Here is a 19,420-nt window from a genome sequence, read left to right on the forward strand (position 1 = left end):
TTTTCATATGATTGTTGGCTTCATGGATGTCTTCTTTTGAGAAGTGCCTGTTCATGTCCTTTGTCGCTTTTTTAGGGGTTTTTTTGTGGAACAGGTATTGAAATACGTTGGGAGGCCAAGGTGGGTGGATCACTTGAGCCCAGGAGTTCCAGATCAGCCTGGGCAATGTAGGGAGATCTTGTCTCTACACAATAAAAAATTAGCAGCCTGGGCAACATGGTGAAACCTTTGTTGTACCACGTGTTCGTAGACTAGTTCCGTGAAGCTCAGAGAAATATTTTTCAACGTGTAACATAAAATAAATAGAATCACTAATGAAACCAATTATATTGAAATACTTTTAAATATTTTAAAAGAGAAAATTTGTAACATGTGTGCTTCTCAGTAACATGTTAATGTCCATAGGTAGGTCTAAGAACTACTGTAATTTGAAAATAATGATGAGTGTATACTTTTTATGATATCTTCTGCAACTATAAAGTATTACCAAAAAAACTATGATATTACTTGGTTGAGTAAGCAAGGTTCTGGCCAATACTATAATACTTGGTTCATTACCTAAATTCTTTGTTTTGGTTTTGTCTTTTAAAGGCTAGTTGGCTGGGTGTGGTGGCTCATGCCTGTAATCCCAGCACTTTTCGGGGCTGAAGTGGGCAGATCGTTTGAGGTCAGGAGTTTGAGACCAACCTGGCCAACATGCTGAAACCCTCTCTCTACTAAAAAAACAAAAAATTAGCTGGGTGTGGTAGCTCATACCTATAATCCTAGCTACTTGGGAAGCTGAGGCAGGAGAACTGCTTGAACCTGGGAGGTGGAGGTTGCAGTGAGCCAAGATTGCCTGGGTGAGACAGCGAGACTCCGTCTAAAAAAGCAGAAAAAGAAATAAAGGCTAGTCGAGGGAAGCAGTGGGAGTGGAGGAGAAACAAATCTGTAACTAGTTGTAATCAATGAGTTGTAAACACTCCTTCCAGGATGTTGCCTAAATTCCTTTTTTTTTGAGATGGAGTTTTGCTCTTGTCACCTAAGCTGGAGTGCAGTGGTGTGATCTTGGCTCACCGCAACCTCTGCCTCCCAGGTTCAAGCTATTCTCCTGCCTCACCCTCCTGAGTAGTTGGGATTACAGGCACCTGCCACCACGCCCAGCTAATTTTTTTGTATTTTTTGTAGAGACAAGGTTTCACCGTACTGGCCAGGCTGGTCTTGAACTCCTGATCTCAGGTGATCCGCCACCACCTCGGCCTCTCAAAGTGCTGGGATTACAGGCATGAGACACTGTGCCCGGTGTAAATTCTTAATTGAAACGAATTTTAAATTTCAGAGGTTAGTGAAAATAAAGATGTAACTTTTTTCCCCTAAGTTCATGGATGTCAGGCCTCTGAGCCCAAGCTAAGCCATCATCTCCCCTGTGACCTGCACGTATACATCCAGATGGCCTGAAGCAACTGAAGATCCACAAAAGAAGTGAAAATAGCCTTAACTGATGACATTCCACCATTGTGATTTGTTTCTGCCCCACCCTAACTGATCAATGTACTTTGTAATCTCCCCCACCCTTAAGAAGGTTCTTTGTAATCTCCCCACCCTTGAGAATGTAGTTTGTGAGATCCACCCCCTGCCCGCAAAACATTCCTCCTAACTCCACCGCCTATCCCAAAACCTATAAGAACTAATGATAATCCCACCACCATTTGCTGACTCTCTTTTCAGACTCAGCCCGCCTGCACCCAGGTGAAATAAACAGCCTTGTTGCTCACACAAAGCCTGTTTGCTGGTCTCTTCACATGGAGCACCTGACAATGGATCCTTTGAATTCTGTGGTCCTTAGGCCCTAGAGAATGACCGAAGTAGGTATTATTCAATACCTATGCCAGATCAGGCAGAAATTATTACTAATTAGAGAAGAATGCCTCTTTTCCTCTCCTGACTTCCATGAGGAGGGATTACTTTCCCCTCGACACAGCTGACTTCTATACTTGCTTGTGTTCTAACCTTAAGTAAGGTTCAGATGGATGCATCTGTTAGGATTCGTCTGCAAGGGGCAGAGACCTAAAGTCACAGTGGATTAAACAAGGTAAAATTTATGCCCTGCTCACCTAATGTGAAGATAGACAGTAGAGGGTTGGATAGCAATTCTGCCCCATGATGTCTTTCTATACTGTACAGGATGCCTGTCAATCTAGGTGCCCCACCTCCAGTCAAGTGTTGGTCCAATGATCTACTCTAGGCCAATCAGATATTGTCTCTGAAACTGGCATCTGGAGTGAAGTGTCCATAAAGACTGAACATGGACTGAACTCATTGCCTTTGTGGAAGGCATCTTGAAGAGATAACCTGTTCTTTATTTCCTGCTACCCAGATCCTCAAAGTGGCTGTTTCTATCCTCCCTGAAGCCTGATTCTAAGCCCTTTTTTTCCTTTCCTTTCCTTTCTTCTTCCTTCCTTCTTTCCCTCCCTCCCCCCTCCTTCCCTCCCCCTCCCTCCCTCCCTTCCCTTCCCCCTCCCTCCGTCCCTCCCTGCCTCCCTCCCTTCCCTTCTCCCTCCCTCCCTCCCTCCCTCCCTTCCTTCCTTCCTTCCTTCCTTCCTTCCTTCCTTCCTTCCTTCCTTCCTTCCTTCCTTCCTTCTGTCAGGCCTCTGAGCCCCCCATCACATCCCCTGTGACTTGCACGTATATACGCCCAGATGACCTGAAGTAACTGAAGAATCACGAAAGAAGTGCAAATGCCCTGCCCCACCTTAACTGATGACATTCCACCACAAAAGAAGTGAAAATATCTGGTCCTTGCCTTAAGTGATGATATTATCTTGTGAAAGTCCTTTTCCTGGCTCAATCTGGCTCAAAAAGCTCCCCCACTGAGCACCTTGTAACCCCCATGCCTGCCCACCAGAGAACAACCCCCCTTTGACCGTAATTTTCTTTTACCTACCCAAATCCTATAAAACGGCCCCACCCTTATTTCCCTTCATTGACTCTTTTCGGACTCAGCCCGCCTGCACCCAGGTGATTAAAAAGTTTATTGCTCACACAAAGCCTGTTTGGTGGTCTCTTCACATGGATGCACATGACACCTTCCTTCCTTCCTTCCTTCCTTCCTTCCTTCCTTCCTTCCTTCCTTCCTTCCTTCCTTCCTTCCTTCCTTCCTTCCTTCCTTCCTTCTTTCCTTCTTTCGTTCATTCTTTTCTTTCTGAAACAGGGTCTCTCTCTGTCACCCAGGCTGGAGTGCAGTGGTGCGATCCCCACTCACTGCACACCAGACCTCCTGGGCTCAAGCCATCATCCCGCCTCAGTCTGCCGTGTAGCTGGAAGCACAGGTGTGCGCCACCATGCCCAGCTAATTTTTTGTTTTTGTTTTTGTATACATAGGCTCTTGCTATGTTCCTCAAGCTGGTTTTGAACTCCTGAGCTCAAGCAATCCACACACCTACGCCTCCAAAAGTGCTGGGATTACAGGTGTGAGCCACCGCTTTTAGCCTTTTTTAAAATTTTGATTCTATGAATTACTTCTGTTACTTTCTAGTTTAAATCAGCCAGAGTTGATTTTTGTTCCTTAAAGTTAAATAACCCTAACAGGTACAGAGGCAGTAAAGCATTGTTCAGTATCCCCTTTGTTGTGGGCAGTTTCCATCTTCTATGCATGTATTTCTGCACATATACTAATTTGTGGAAAAAAAGGACTTTTTAGACAGAAGACAAGCTGGAACTTGGCTGAACAGTTAATAAAAATAGGAAAATCTGACAGAGATGACCAGGAAACAGTGAATAGAACAAGGAGAGAAAAAGACAGACGAGAGGGTGGCTAGAAATACATGGACTGGACAAGAACCCTGTTTAGGGTTGGAGACCAGGGTAGGTTTCATCCATGTATGGCCAAGAGAGTTTAGGAAGAACTCTGGTGGGGACAGAAATAGATCCAGAAGTTAGTAGTCAGCCTCTGTATTAGTTAGAAGAGAGGATATGCTGGAGATGAGTTGGATACCAGTGATCCTGGGCTGTCTGACCAATATGATTTGAATCTGTGTCCCTGCCCAAATTTCATGTTGAATTGTAATCCCCAGTGTTGGAGGTGGGGCCTGGTGGGAGGTGAGTGAAATATGGGGATGTATTTCCCCTGGGTGCTACTCTCATGATAGGGAATGAGTTCTTATGAGATCTGGTTGTTGAAAAGTGTGTAGCACCTCCCAGTGTCTTCCTCCTTGTCTGGCCATGTAAGACGTGCCTGCTTCCCCTCTGCCTTTCCCCATGATTGTAAGTTTCTTGAGACCTCCCCAATCTTGCTTCCTATACAGCCTGCAGAGCCATGAGCCAGTGAAACCTTTTTATAAATTACCCACTCTCAGGTATTTCTTTATAGCAATGCAAGAACAGACTAATATACTAAGGCTTTTCTACCAACCAAAGAGGGTTGGCATGTGACACTGTTTTCTGTACCTTCCATTATTATCATGACATGGATTGTATCTTGATAAATAGTTGCACTTGTTTTATGGTAATTCTCTGTATTGACATACTTTCAACACTCTCATTTGTTTATTCATTCAATAACTTTATTGGGTGCCTACATAAATATTTACTGAGTGCTGGTCATTGTTATTGGTGCTAAGTACATAGTAGTACAAAATATAGTTCCTCCCTCATGGAGATAGATAACTGTGGAGTAGGAGAGAAAAATAAACAATTAAATAGAAATATAAAATTACAAAATGTGTGCTAAGTGCTCAAAAGGAAAATTGCTGGCTTTGAATAGAATGTAACATGTGATGGTGTTTTACTACCAAAGGAGAGACAAGAGGGAAAAACTCTTCTTCATAAAGTTCACAAAACTTATTATGGTAGTAGGAGCCTTGTACTTTATCCAAGAGGTCTTTTCCTTCCATTTTCGTGAGCTCACCTTAAAACGTAATTCAAAGAATCTGTAAGATGTAGTGTATTTTGGTTTTGACTTTATGTGTTGTAGGTCTGGAAACTGAAGGCAAGCTTTGAGGAGACTTCTTGGGCCAGTTGATGGACATTAAACCTGGTTGAGAGACAGGGACATGAACTTGTGACCTTAAGTTGTCAATAGGGAAAACAACTTAAAAATAATGTAAAGTTCTGTTTGCCTTGAAGACAGGGAAGATAATCAGGTTAATTTAATGAATGCATAATACGGGTTTGCTGATCTCAGCTGTTGTAGAGCATTTTAATTTGACTAAATTTCCTGAACATGTTGCTGGTTGATTTGTTATCCTGTAAGAAATGACCAGACATCATCTTTTCACATTTGTTTAGTGTTTTGGTGATTTGACCATTCACTGAAGACCATTATGTGCATGATACGCTGAAGGCTACATTGTAACTACCAGAGTGCTTATGGAATAATCTAGAATGGAAGGATTTAGCAATCTAATAGAACCTAGGATTCTTTACATAGGGCATGAGTGGCCTTTGAAGAATGCCTTAGGCGCCATCTTGTGGTCAGCATTATGAATGCATTGAATTCAACTCATCCTCAACTTGCTGGAGACTGAAAGTTTGTGAGGGCTTTCGGGCTGCTGAGACTTGAATACATCTCTCCATAGAACCAATGTTACAAAGGGAGGTTACATTATCCTACTATGGCAAAGACCTGGTATATTAGTCAGGTCTTTTTCAGCTTCAGGTGACAGAAACCTATTTCAAACTGGCTTCGGCAAGAAGAGGGGTTTTCTCACAGAAGAAGGAATTGCTGTAGGAACCAGGGCCTTTGGTTTTATTCCATCATGCTTTGAGGGAGGTTGTTATCAGAAATCCAGATTTTGAATAATTTTCCACATTATGACGCAGCTAGCTACAAGCAGAAGAATCTCAAGGAAGGACCCTGGCCTGATTGGGTCTCCTGCCAAGCCCTGTACCTACCAATCACGTGTTCTGGGGAGCGGGACACCATGAACAGCCAGCTTGAGTTGGGTGATCGTCCTCGGTGTTTAGGGGGTGGAGAAGAAGGGACAGAATATATTACCTTAGGGAGTGGGAAGGCTTGCTGGGCAAATGAGCAAACTAAAAAGAGCAACCACAACCTACTACCTTCTGCTACTGAGACACCAGAACACATCTATACCCTTCTCCCCATGCGTGCAATTCCCAAAGTGTCTACATGCTGTAACTTTCCTGAGTAGACATAGTACAAACTCACCTTCTCCACAAGAGGAATTAAAGATACATTAAGCTGATATGTTCAACACCATATCTAGGATTTCTGGATGATGTGTGTTCCTCTTAGGTTCAGATGTAGTGTCTACTCCAGGTCCAATAATCTATTTCCATTAAGAAAAAAACTTGACCACAAAGCCAGTTCTTTAATCTATTTCAGATTCACTTAACATACTTTTAAAGATTTCCAAAAGAGACAAATCCTGTGTCTTATTTTATTGAGTCAAACACTTGAAAGCTATTTATTCATTTAAATCAGTATTTTGAGTAAGTGTTTATATGAGCCCCTAATATTTGTCAGGTATTATTTTAGGTGCTAGGAGTATGTCCCTAATTTCTCATGAACTTAAAGACATGAGCAAATAACTAAGCAGTAAGGGGCTGTAATTGCAGTATGAATTGCATGTATGTTCTATTTGTACCATTTTTACAGAATTGTATGTATTTTACAAGTGGTATTTATGAAAAATTGAAATGACAGAAATAAGAGAATCTCATTGATATAGAGAATAGGGATAAATAGAACCTCAAAGAGAGTTACTAGGATCAATTTTAAGTTGGAAGATACTTGAAAACGGTTTGTCAAAAATGACGGAAACATTTTCTTCCTTTTTCTAGTTTATTTGGCCTTTTGTTCTAGCAAATTTTGGTTTGCGCACTTGAGGGCCAATAACTCATGTAGCAGAATATTTGAATCAATTTGCTTTATTCATTAATTGGTTGTCCTACTGGCATTTCTAATTTAAAACACATTGAATGACCTCCTAAGACAAACATCTAGCTTAATGATTAGAGGGAAGGATTGGATAGTACTTCAGAGCATGAGTTTTGGCATAAGTGTCACCAAGGTGGGCCGGGCGCAGTGGCTCACACCTGTAATCCCAGCACTTTGGGAGACTGAAGTGAGCGGATCACCTGAAGTCAGGAGTTCGAGACCAGCCTGACCAACATGGAGAAACCTCGTCTTTACTGAAAATACAAAATTAGCCGGGCATGGTGGCACATGCCTGTAATCCCAGCTACTCGGGAGGCTGAGGCAGGAGAATAGCTTGAACCCGGGAGGCAGAGGTTGTAGTGAGTCAAGATTGCGCCATTGCACTCCAGCCTGGGCAACAAGAGCGAAACTCTGTCTCAAAAAAAAAAAAAAAAAAAAAAAAGGTCACCAATGTTTAGTCCTGGCTTCACTCTTATTAGCTCTGTGACCTTCAGCAAGTCTTAGCCTTTCTTAGTTTCCTCATGTAAGTAGTGGTATTCAACTTGTACTAGTACTCAACTTGTAAGGTCATTGTGAGTGTTAAATAAATATGTCAGTGTATTAGCATATAGTAAGGGTTATATACATGTTGAAAGAATGATTTAAAAAAAGCGAAGCCTTTCTTAAGTGCCTTTTAAAAGTAGGTACTACATGGCTAAAATCCATTTATTTATTTATTTATTTATTTATTTATTTATTTTTATTTATTTATTTATTTATTTTTTTTGAGGTGGAGTTTCGCTCTGTCGCCCAGGCTGGAGTGCAGTGGCCGGATCTCAGCTCACTGCAAGCTCCGCCTCCCGGGTTCACGCCATTCTCCTGCCTCAGCCTCCCGAGTAGCTGGGACTACAGGCGCCCGCCACCTCGCCCAGCTAGATTTTTGTATTTTTTTTTAGTAGGGACGGGGTTTCACCGGGTTAGCCAGGATGGTCTTGATCTCCTGACCTCGTGATCCGCCCGTCTCGGCCTCCCAAAGTGCTGGGATTACAGGCTTGAGCCACTGCGCCCGGCCAAAATCCATTTATTAATGCCATAGAGACTTGGTTATTGTTCATATAATTGATTATTGTTTGCTCACATAACTGATTACTGCTCTCTTACTTGGGGATCAATGTCCCTCAGAAAGAGTGTTGACAGTATGGAAATTACAAAAGATGTTGTTTTCATTTATTAGGTTGAATGGCGGTATGAGGCAATCACTGGACTTGCAAAACTCTCTTAAAAATTTTGACATGGGATGGAGTGTGTGGTGGTGGGGACCCTTTTTCCCACTGTTGAGGTTTTATTCTTGTGGAGGGAGCTCCACTAGTCTAGGATTTCTGGATGATGTGTGTTCCTCTTAGGCTCAGACATAGTGTCTACTCTAGGTCCCCTCCTTGGTGTTTTTACGCCCCTTCCTTGCCCCTTTCTGGAGGATAAGTCACTTATCTGACTGGTGAATGTGGAAGGAATAACTGTGACCAAATGGCTCGGCCTCTTCCCTTTTTCTCTTGGGAGGAGCCTGTCTTCTGGAAGCTTGCATTCTACTCTGATCCTCCTTGTCATAAATGCACCAGGCAGGTCCTGTTTTTCAGAGGCTTGTCCCAGTCCAGTGCTACTTGGGATTCAAAAGAGAAGCAGTGACTGGGCGTGGTGGCTCACACCTGTAATCTCAGCAGTTTGGGCAGCTGAAGCAGATGGATTGCTTGAGCTCAGGAGTTTGAGACCAGCCTGGGCAACATGGTGAAACCCCGTCTCTATGAAAAATACAAAAATTAGCCAGTCTTATAACCCGGTCTCAAAAAAATAAATAAAAATTTAAAAAGACCAGCAGTTTAATTCTTGAGTGCGATGTGATCTACTTGCCTAGAGACATTGCCACATTTTTCAGTATTAACAATTTGATATCTACTCTCATAGCTGCCTTATTCTTTGGTCAGATTTCTTAATTGCCTCACAACATTTGTGAGAAAGATGGATGTCATTTACCAAGCCTGTTGAAATCCCAACAATCCTGTTAACAATGAATTGTGCACATTCTGCTGAGGTCTGTCTGTCCGTCCTTCTGTCTTTCCTTCCTTCCTTCCTTCCTTCCTTCCTTCCTTCCTTCCTTCCTTCCTTCCTTCCCTCCCTCCTTTCTTTTCTTTTCTTTTTCTTTCTTTCTTTCCTTCCTTCCTTCCTTCCTTCCTTCCTTCCTTCCTTCCTTCCTTCCTTCCTTCCTTCCTCTCTCTCTCTTTCCCCCTCTTTCCTTCCTTCCTTCCTTCCTTCCTTCCTTCCTTCCTTCCTCCCTCCCTCCCTCCCTCCCTCCCTTCCTCCCTTCCTTCCTTCCTTCCTTCCGGTCCTTCCTTCCCTCCCTCCCTCCTTCCTTCCTTCCTTCCCTCCTTCTCTCTTTGCTTTTCTTTTCTTCTTTCCTGAGTCTCGCACTGTCACCTGGGCTGGAGAGCAATGGCGCAATCTCGGCTCACTGCAACCTCCGCCTCCCGGTTCACGCGATTCTTCTGTCTCATCCTCTTGAGTAGCTGGGATTACAGGCACACCCCACCACACCTAGCTAATTTTTGTATTTTTAGTAGAGATGGGGTTCGCTATGTTGGCCAGACTAGTCTCGAACTCCTGATCTGATGATCTGCCCACCTCAGCCTCCCGAAGTGCTGGGATTACAAGTGTGAGCCACCGCGCCCCGGTCAGGGACTTTCTAAGAGCCTGAGTGGAATACACTTCAGAATTATCTATTGAACGGCAAGGGAGCTAGGGTGTCTATCCACCAACTCCCGTCCCTCACTGGCTGAGGGTTGCTTAATTCCCTGGTACTTTTAGCTTGCCCATTTTGTGGCTAGCAGAAATCCTCAGCCAGAGCAATGCAGGTGTTCGATGTGGGAAACCAAGAATAAGATGAGAACAATCTACTGAAGCGCCAGGTAACTCTCAGTGTGTCCTGGGAATGGGTGGGGCACCCACAGTGCCTGCGATAAGGTTGTCTCTGAATTCCTGTGGACTATGCTAGTACCCTTGCTCTGTGATTCTACAGCTGTTTCCTTAGTCAAATCCAGCATTGGATGGGTTTATTCTGTCACCTCAGCTGTAAGCTCTATGTGGGCAGGGACCAGATGCATGCTGTTCACTGTGGTATTCTCAAGCCTAGGTGATCAGTAAATATTTTTTAAATGTAGCCAGGTGCAGGGGCTCACGCCTCTAACCCCAGCAATTTGGGAGGCAGAGGCAGGTGAATCACTTGAGGTCAGGAGTTCAAGATCAGCCTGGCCAACATGGTGAAACCCTGTCTCCACAAAAAATACAAAAAAAAAAAAAATTTTTTTTAGCTGGGTGTGGTGCCACGTGTCTGTTATCCCAGCTACTTGGGGGGTGCTGAGGCAAGAGAATCACTTGAACCCAGGGGCCAGAGGTTGCAGTGAGCTGAGATCACACCATGGCACTCCAGCCTGGGCAACAGAGTGAGACTCTATCTCAAAAAAAAAAAAAAAAATTATTTGTTGAATGAATGCTGTGGTCAGGAATTAATAAATGGTCACAGTGAAAAAAATCATATGCAATTATTATTAAAGCTAGTTTTGGTGTTTTGTAGAAAGTACATTTGCTATACAAAGAATTGTACTGCTGAACCCATTTAACACAGAGACGTGACGTGCATGGTTTGGACCCACCTGATGTTAGGTTTGAAGGAAACTTGCCTTTCACAACTTTATGGTCCTAGAAAAAGGGGGATCAGATATTTTCCTTTCTCAACAAAAATAGTTAGTAAGGAATAGTTTCCATGAAGGTAAAACAGAGTAAGAAATTTATTCTATTTGAAGTATTTTAAACAGGTTCTGTTTGTGAAGTTATTCGTCAGTTTCTCAACAGGGGAGAGAGATGGATTTCAGGGCTGAGGATAAGATGATGTAATGTGACAACATTGCCAGTAGGTGGTGCTGTTTCACGTAGCATTAGAAGTTTTACGGCTTTGGATTCTGTAAATAGAGTTCACATTATTCTCAAAATGAATTAGATTAGTTTCTGAACGATTGATAGGATTTTTAACGTCAGGCAGGCAGTAAAAGAGAAAGCGCCAAAATCAGTCACCCCCCTCCATAAGCAAAAAACTCTGAGGGAGATAAAAATCTGTAATTCATACAACTGCAGCCAATATGGGGAAGAAATAATAAAATGGAAAAAAATGGCTAATTCCAAGTTGATTGTACGCTCCGGTGTGGCCTGGATAATTCCAGTTTTGAAAGACCATTGTGGATGGGCACGTATGCTGAGAAAAATTCAGATATAATGGATAGTGGGTAGTTTTTGTTATAGAATCAAGAGTTGCTTGAATAAATAGCTTTAAGATGAACTGGGAAGTGCTGGGCTTAACTTTGTGAATTACCACATGAAATACAATTATGCTCACAAATTACTATATTTAAAAACAGCTCACAAAGTAGTTCTCATACTCCTGTATTTATAACTTGACAAACTACTGAGCTGTCTTAATATTTCAATTGAATCTAATAAACACTTATTGGGGGTCTACTGTGTACCAGGCAGTCTGCCAAGCACTGGGAATCCACAAATTTTAGTAAGACAGAACCCTCCCTTCGAGGTTAGCCTTTAGCCAGGGGTTTTCAGGCCTTATAGAGAGACTGCTTCTTTTCCATCACAGCCAAAGAACTCAGTCCAAGAGCTGTGGTGCAAGGAGAGGAGTGGTTACTCCCTGCCTCCGTGGTCTTCCTGTAGCAAGGTCTCTGCTCCTCTAATACGAAGACCTTGTTTAGTCTGGAGGCAACCAGGAAGTAAGAATTGCCAACACACTGATTATTCCTCTCACATCACTCCTTTCAATGCAGAGGGAAGAACTATGGTCATTTTAGATGTTTATCAAAATCTAGTTAATAGATTTAAAAAAGATTATCATTCGTCACTCCTGTCATAATCACTCCCTTTTCCAGGAGGCCTGAGGAAGGCTCAAAGACACAGTGAAATGGCCAAAATAATACTCTGGGACTAGCCTAGAATATTCTAGTCTTCTAATAGGTTCTAAAATGATTGTCTGGTGCCAGGACACTGACACAACTGGCCCCAGATTTACCCCTTCCTCTCCCTCCAGAAACATTCGAGATGACAAAAGTTTTCCCATGCAGCAGCAAAAAGCTATCCGATGACTTTCTGGAGGAGTGAAATCTTTTAGAAGACACTAGCAACAAAGATTTTGAAATGGGGTCAAAGAACAAGGATGTCTTTGGAAACACACAGTCCTGGTTTGGATTCCAACTTAATTTTTCAGCCCTGTGATTTTGGGCAATTTACTAAGCTTTGGCTTTCTTGCTTAACAACAGGAATTATCATTCCCAGCTGTTAAGATTATTGCAAAGTTTGAAATAGGATAATCTATGGGAAAGCACCTATAATAATTCCTGGCATGATGGGCATCCTAGAAAGTGTTAGGATTCTCCCTGCCTTCTTTGGAGGGAGTGTTGGTCATCAGTTATGTGATCGTCAAAACACACGTAAGCATGTTTAGTATCCAAGTCATGTCATCAACGTAGACCCATCATCTCCTCCTGGCCTGCTACTAATGCCCCTCATTTTGATAGTGATGTCAATATACTTTTTCATGGTAAAGTCAATGAACAGCTATGATCATGAGGGCTAATTCTGAAAGCATTCGTAGGTAAATCCAAAGCAGGAAGAGGCTATATTTTTCCTTAGTTTTCTTATAAGAGGTGTACCTGAAAGCTGGCATTCTGAAAGAAACTGATTAAATGATGCATCATTTTGATGCATTCCAGAGCCTTCCCCTTTTTCGCTATGTGATTCTCAGTCTGCCAGCTCAAGTGAAGTGAGGAACAGTTTCTCTTCATATGCCACGCACAATATGGGAGCATGGCGGCTTTTGCTGCTGATGAAAATATTATGGCCTCAGTTCTCTGTAATCAATTTACTGCTTTATGGACCCAAAGTCCTCCAGAGAATTTAATAAATTCACATAATGTTTCTAAGTGCTGCATTGTGCATTTGGAGCGCTGATTTAGCTGACAAATGTGAAAAATTCGTGTAGCTAGACAACTCCCTAGCGATTAGACATGTGTGGAAGCTAAAGAGAACACGTTGCTCCGGAGAAGGTCAGCATTAACATACAGCCCAGAATCTTCTCTTGACTGGCCTCATGTCCCTTCAGCTCTGATGGATGACACCATCTGACCAAACATTTATTTGGGGGGTAGGGGGTTTACTCATTTCCAGTGGGGCTGTACTTTTGATTCTCTAAAAGCCTGCTCTGGTCTAGGCAGAGTGAAGAACGACAAAGTTAAAGGTGATAGTGTAATGTGTGACTAGCATGGCACCTACGGATTTAGAGGATGAAATGGTCACTAAATTATGCACATTTGACCCTGAGGGACACCAGAGGTTTCTAACGGAGCATTTTGTGGGACAGCAGCACAGAGTCACTTGTTTAAAACCAGTTCCATTTAAAGTTATATTGACTCTTTCTGCATATCTCTCTGTCTTCCATTCAAATTTCTTTCCAAATGTAAACAGATTTACCAAAAATAATTACTAAACCACTTTATTACTCAAAGTAATCTTCTATCTTTACTGATGTACATATAAATATTCTGCATCGTGATAACCTATCTATTACATTGTCCTAACAATGCCATTTTGTATTCCCCTTTTCCTCTTCAATGTTATTTCATACAAACAACCAAAGTGTTATTTTGTGTCCAACAATGTGGGCCACAGAGCTGTTGTTTCAAATAGGTTTTCAGTATTTAATTTCTGGTGCTGTATTGTTACAGAGACCATCATTATTCAGAATTACTGCAGGTTTTACTGTTAATTTTAGCTTGAATTTTGGTTTTCAGCTCAAGCAAAGATTTAAGATTTACCTTGAGTTCCCAAATTTGGGGCAATCTGCAATGGATATGGGGCCTGGAGATGTTGTAATAGCCCGTGTGGAAACAAGCAGACGCCTGTTGCACCTCCTATCCTGGTGATGGATGACCCAGCTGATACCTCTACTCCGGCAGGCTCTGAGCACTGGATGAGTGACTGTGGACTCTCTCCTGGAGGACCCAGAAGGTTTGGAGCTGCTCCTATGGCTCTGGATCTGGGTAGAGACACCCAGATGCTTCACTGATGAAAAGGGAATACCACTTCCTGTATTTGGATGCTGTAAGCAATGCTTGACAGGTGAACTTTCTACCACTGTCACAGCAGCCGAAGAGTTGGGGAAACAAAATGTTGTTGAGTATTAACAATCAGAGATAGGATGGGAGTGAATATTCCTGTTCATGAAACACTCTGTAAAACACTTAAAGAGGTATATTCTGAGCCAATATGAGTGACCATGGCCTGGGGAACTGTATCAAGAGGTCCTGAGAAAGTGTGCCCGAGGTGGTTGGGTTACAGTTTAGTTTTATACATTTTAGAGAGACCAAGAGTGACAGGCAAAGACATAAAACCAATACATGGAAAGTGTATATTGGTTTGGCCCAAAAAGGTGGGAGATCTTGAATAGGGGGTGGTGCTTACAGGCCACAGGTGGATTCAAAGACTTTTTCGATTGGCAATTGGTTGAAAGACTTCAGCTTCGTCAAAAGACTTGAAGTCAGCTGAGCCTAGACGGCCTGGAAAAGGAAGGTCTGGCTGCATTCATGGAGAGTCTCTACAGATGCAAACTTCTCCCACAAAAGACGGCTTTGCAGGAGTATTTCAAAATATGTCAAATAAATATGTCTTGGGGCTGGGCACAGTGTATCACGCCTTTAATCCCAGAACTTTGGGAGGCCGAGGTGGGCAGATCATTTGAGGTCAGGAGTTCAAAACCAGCCTGGCCAACATGGTGAAATCCCTTCCAAAAACACAAAAAATTAGCTGGGCGTGGTGGCAAATGTCTGTAATCCCAGCTACTTGGGATCACTGAGGCAGGAGAATCCCTTGAACCTGGGAGACAGCCACTGTAGTGAGCTGAGATCATGACAGAGTGAGATTCCATCTCTCTCTCTCTCTATATATATATACTTTGAGAAATATATATAATATATAATATATATAATATATAATATATTGAGATATAATATAGAATATATTATATTGAGAAATATATATAATATATAAAATATAATAATATATTCTATTATATTGAGAAATATATAATATATTCTATATAATATATTGATATATAATATAGAATATATTATAAATATATAGAATATATTATAAATATATTATAAATATATGTGATATATTTATATATCATATATTATATATTATATATAATATAACATATATAATGTTACATATAATATAACATATATTATATATAATAAATATATAATATATAATAAATATATAATATAACATATATTATAAACATATATATATCTCTATATATTTGAGGGTAAAATATTTTGATGTTCTTCAGGGTCTGCTATCTGTCGTGTGATGATATACCAGGGTCCAGTTGGAAAATTATTGCACAAGATATTTTAATTTCAAAGGCTTTTGAGTGAATTCTGGCCTGGATGGTGCAGTGCAGCACAATGCAGTGATACTATAAACAATATGCTTGATTGTGAAGCTTCCTGCCTCCCAGGAGTTAACAACAGATGATGAGAAATGGAAAGGTTGAAGGTTTAGTGAAGGTCCCTTTTAAGAGGAGGGTACTTGCTAATGAACACGCTTTCTAGAAGTTCAACTTTCTCCATGGGGAAATCTAACTGTATTATATTCCACCACCCATCCTGAGATTGGTGGAGCTGAAACGTCTGTGCCAGGCAGACAAGATTCCACATTATTACTGAAATGACAAACCTATGAGGCCAACTTGCTTGTGAGGTTGTGATTTTATTTTTGCCACTATTTTGTTGCTGTCATTCCTCATAAGTACGTCTCCACACCTGTCAGGTCAAATTTGCCATCAATTGAAATACATAAAATGCATATCTCTGTATGTATACATATTTTTCATTTTCTAAAATGAACATCATAAAAACAGAAACGTGACCTCCAAAGGCAGGATACAGACTCCAAATATTGTACAGCAGCTTCATTTTTTTATTAGATTTTCTGTGTTTTCTTCTCCCCCCAGTTGCTGGATAAAATCCATACAAATGAAATACTGGCTCACTCAGTAAATAATAATGAAAAGGTAAATTCATTTTACAGAGAAGCCAGTGCATGTAAGACATCATCTTGAATGACTGTGATTTTCTTGAACTGATCACCAGGCTATTATAGTCTCTCAAGAATAATATCTGGTTTTTAGGTTCTCCAATTGTGCCTGTGACCTCTCCTTAACCTTTGGCCCTTAAGAAACATTGACTTAAAAAAAAAAAAGTGCAACAGTATGCTGCTAAAATGACACAGGTACAGTTTAGTTCACATTAACTTGGAGTTCTAAGAGCTGAAACACACACTGAGGATCTGGCCTCTTCCTGCCATCATCTGACCCCACCTCTTGTATCTTTTGATAGTTGTGATGTAACTATAAAGTTCTTTACGAGTGTAGAAAAGAAATATCTTTAGGGATAAAATCTTGTTTTCTTTTTAAGTTTGTTGTGTAGCTTATAGTGTCTCCAAATCTGCCATATTAGTTTCCATTTTGGTTTTTGGAAAAGACCAAATGTTTATATACGATTTTTTTTGTTTTTTTGTTTTTTTTTCCTGGGTAGGACGCTGACTTTTAAGTAGGAATACATATGCCAGAGAGGACCCACTTCCTGGTTTGCCCCAAACTGAGGGCGCTTCCAGGACATAACACTTTTAGTGCCCAACCTGGGAAAGTCTCTGGCAAACCAGGATGAGTGGGTCACTCTACGCGATGGGTTTTCTTTGGACTTTGTTTCGGTGTGAATTAAAGGTAAAATTAAACTCAACAACTGTTTTGTTGAGGACATAAAGGGCCTCTAAGAATGGAAGATCAGCAAAACAAATCTCTTCTTCTCAGAGAGTTTTCTGCTTGGACTAACTGGTGAATCAAGTTCTCAGATAGCTGTAGGCCACGGTGACCCAAGCTAAGAGCTACTGGAGCCCTTACACAGGCTGGAAGAATCAAAGGAAGGAACGGTCCCTTCCAGATGAATAAGTTGCTCTCTGGCATTTCTTTTTGAATTAAAAATAAAATACCCTTTTAGCTGGGCATGGTGGCCATGCCTGTGGTCCCACCTACTTGGGAGGCTGAGGTGGGAGAATCACTTGAGCCTGGGAGTTTGAGGCTGCAGTGAGCCAAGCTTGTGCCACAGTTTAGTTCTGGCACGACAGAGTGCTTGGATGACAGAGTGACACTGTCTCAAAAAAATTAATACAAAAATATCTAAAGCTCAGTAATGCCATGCAAATAGTTCAGGGTTTCTTGTGTATCTAAGAAAACAAAAATATATGAGTAAGCCCTTAGAAGTAGTTTGTCCACTGCTCAAGATGAATCTTGGGTTTTACTGAAAGCTTTATTGTGCTTTATTGAAAACTTTGAAGATGGAAACAGGTTGGCATCTCTAATATATTTGTCTTCAGTACCAAGACTGTATAGTAGCTTGAGGAAACAATGTCTATAACATCTGAGAATAGGTCCAGGTTCAAGTAGCTTTGAATACGAGGAAAGAGAACTATAAGTTTGACCACAGTGAAGAGAAGCCAGGGTGGTAGAGTGCATGTAATTTATTTACTTATTTTTGAGATGGAGTCTCGCTCTGTCACCCAGGCTGTGCAGTGGTGTAATTTCAGCTCACTGCAACCTCCGTCTTCCAGGTTCAAGCAGTTCTCGTGCGTCAGCCTCCCAAGTAGCTGGGACTACAGGTGTGTGCCAACATGCCTGGCTAATTTTTTGATATTTTTAGTAGAGACAAGATTTCACCATGTTGGCCAGGCTGGTCTCGAACTCCTGACCTCAGGTGATCTGTCTGCCTTGGCCTCCCAAAGCCACCGTGCCCAGCCTGTGCATGCCTTTAGACAGGAGACCTCAGGAACCAAACCGTGGAGTCCCTTGGTTTAGTTTCAGGACAGGCAGGCCCTGATGTTGTTACCAATAGAAGGAGAGAGAATGGCTCAGTGCAGAACCTCTATCCTGGTTTTTGTCACAAAGGTGTGAAAAGCTGGCAATGGCCAATAAGTAGAGGGTAAGGGCAGAGCCAGGTAGTCCTGATTGGAATCCTTTTCCCACTACTCTCTAATTGTGTAATCTGGGGCAGTCTACTTCCTCCCTCTAAAATCCCATTTTCTTATCTGTAATCCAGGGCACAATTCCTTTACTATAGTTTAGTCATCAGGATTAGATGAGATAATGTAAAAAACAATTTAGCGTAATCCCTGGTACAGGTGCCCAATACCTAGTAGCTATGCATATTATCATTATCAATAATAGGATAGGCATTTCATTCGATTGCTGTGATGGATTAACATGTGTGAGTTCTTTCTCTTGTCAGTTTATGCAATCATTTTTCCCCCTGAACTAAAATCATTCTTTTATTGATATGTACTGTAATTATAAGAGCCATTTTCTAGTGGATGCATAGATTTAAGGCATAAAATATCCATTTGATAAATCTCTTAGGATTAAAATTTGACCTATGTTTAAAAAGGCTGATCCAGGATTTCTTCAGAAGTAACAGGCTTATTATTTTTCTGAGAGTGCCCCTGGGTTTCCCCTGGGATGTAGTTTTTCGTCTCCTTCATGGGCATAGGTGCACCCTGTGTCATCTGTTCTCCTGGGCTGAGAATGAGGATGGAAAGTGGGAGGCCTGCTCACTGCACTTGGGATGAGAGCTGTGGATAGCTGTCGGGACACGTGAAAGTGTGACCGACAATGGCAGCAGCCGAAACAGAATCACCCTTGTCCACAAACCCACACCGCCAGATTTGTTTTGCTCTCTCCTCTTCGGCAGCCGTTCCACTGACTTTTCTGCACTAGGTAAAGTCATCCTGGTGTTGGGGATTAATCCTCCTCAAGGGCTCTGGTAGTGATGAGAGCACGAAGCAGATACAACCAAGGCTAAGTCTGTGCTCAAGGAGAAGAAAGACACATTTGAAGTACCTGCCCTGGGCTGCAAAGCAAATTTATGTCATGTCCTCCTTATTAGGAAGCTGGAAATTATACACCAGCCAGACAGTAAATGTCTTGAATTCACCCTCATAGGGTGAATTCTGCTGCTAAGACAATTCTTTTGATTTCAAAGAAAACTACCAATCGTTCAGTCTTTTCATTTTTATTATTTATTTATTTTTTGAAATGGAGTCTCACTCTGTTGCCCAGGCTGGAGTGCAGTGGCACGATCCCGGCTCACAACAACTTCTGCCTCCTGGGTTCAAGTGATTCTCCTGCCTCAGCCTCCCGAGTAACTGGGACTGCAGGCGCGTGCCACCATGACCGCTAATTTTTGTATTTTTAGTAGAGACGGGGTTTCATTATGTTGGCCAGGCTGGTCTCCAACTCCTGACCTTGTGATCTGCCCGCCTCGGCCTCCCTAAGTGCTGGGATTACAGGCATTGAACGACCGTGCCCGGCCTTGTTCAGTCTTTCTAAAATGACAACTTCTT

Source organism: Chlorocebus sabaeus, chromosome 7 (assembly GCF_047675955.1).
Source record: "Chlorocebus sabaeus isolate Y175 chromosome 7, mChlSab1.0.hap1, whole genome shotgun sequence".
In the NCBI taxonomy this organism is placed as follows: Eukaryota; Metazoa; Chordata; class Mammalia; order Primates; family Cercopithecidae; genus Chlorocebus; species Chlorocebus sabaeus.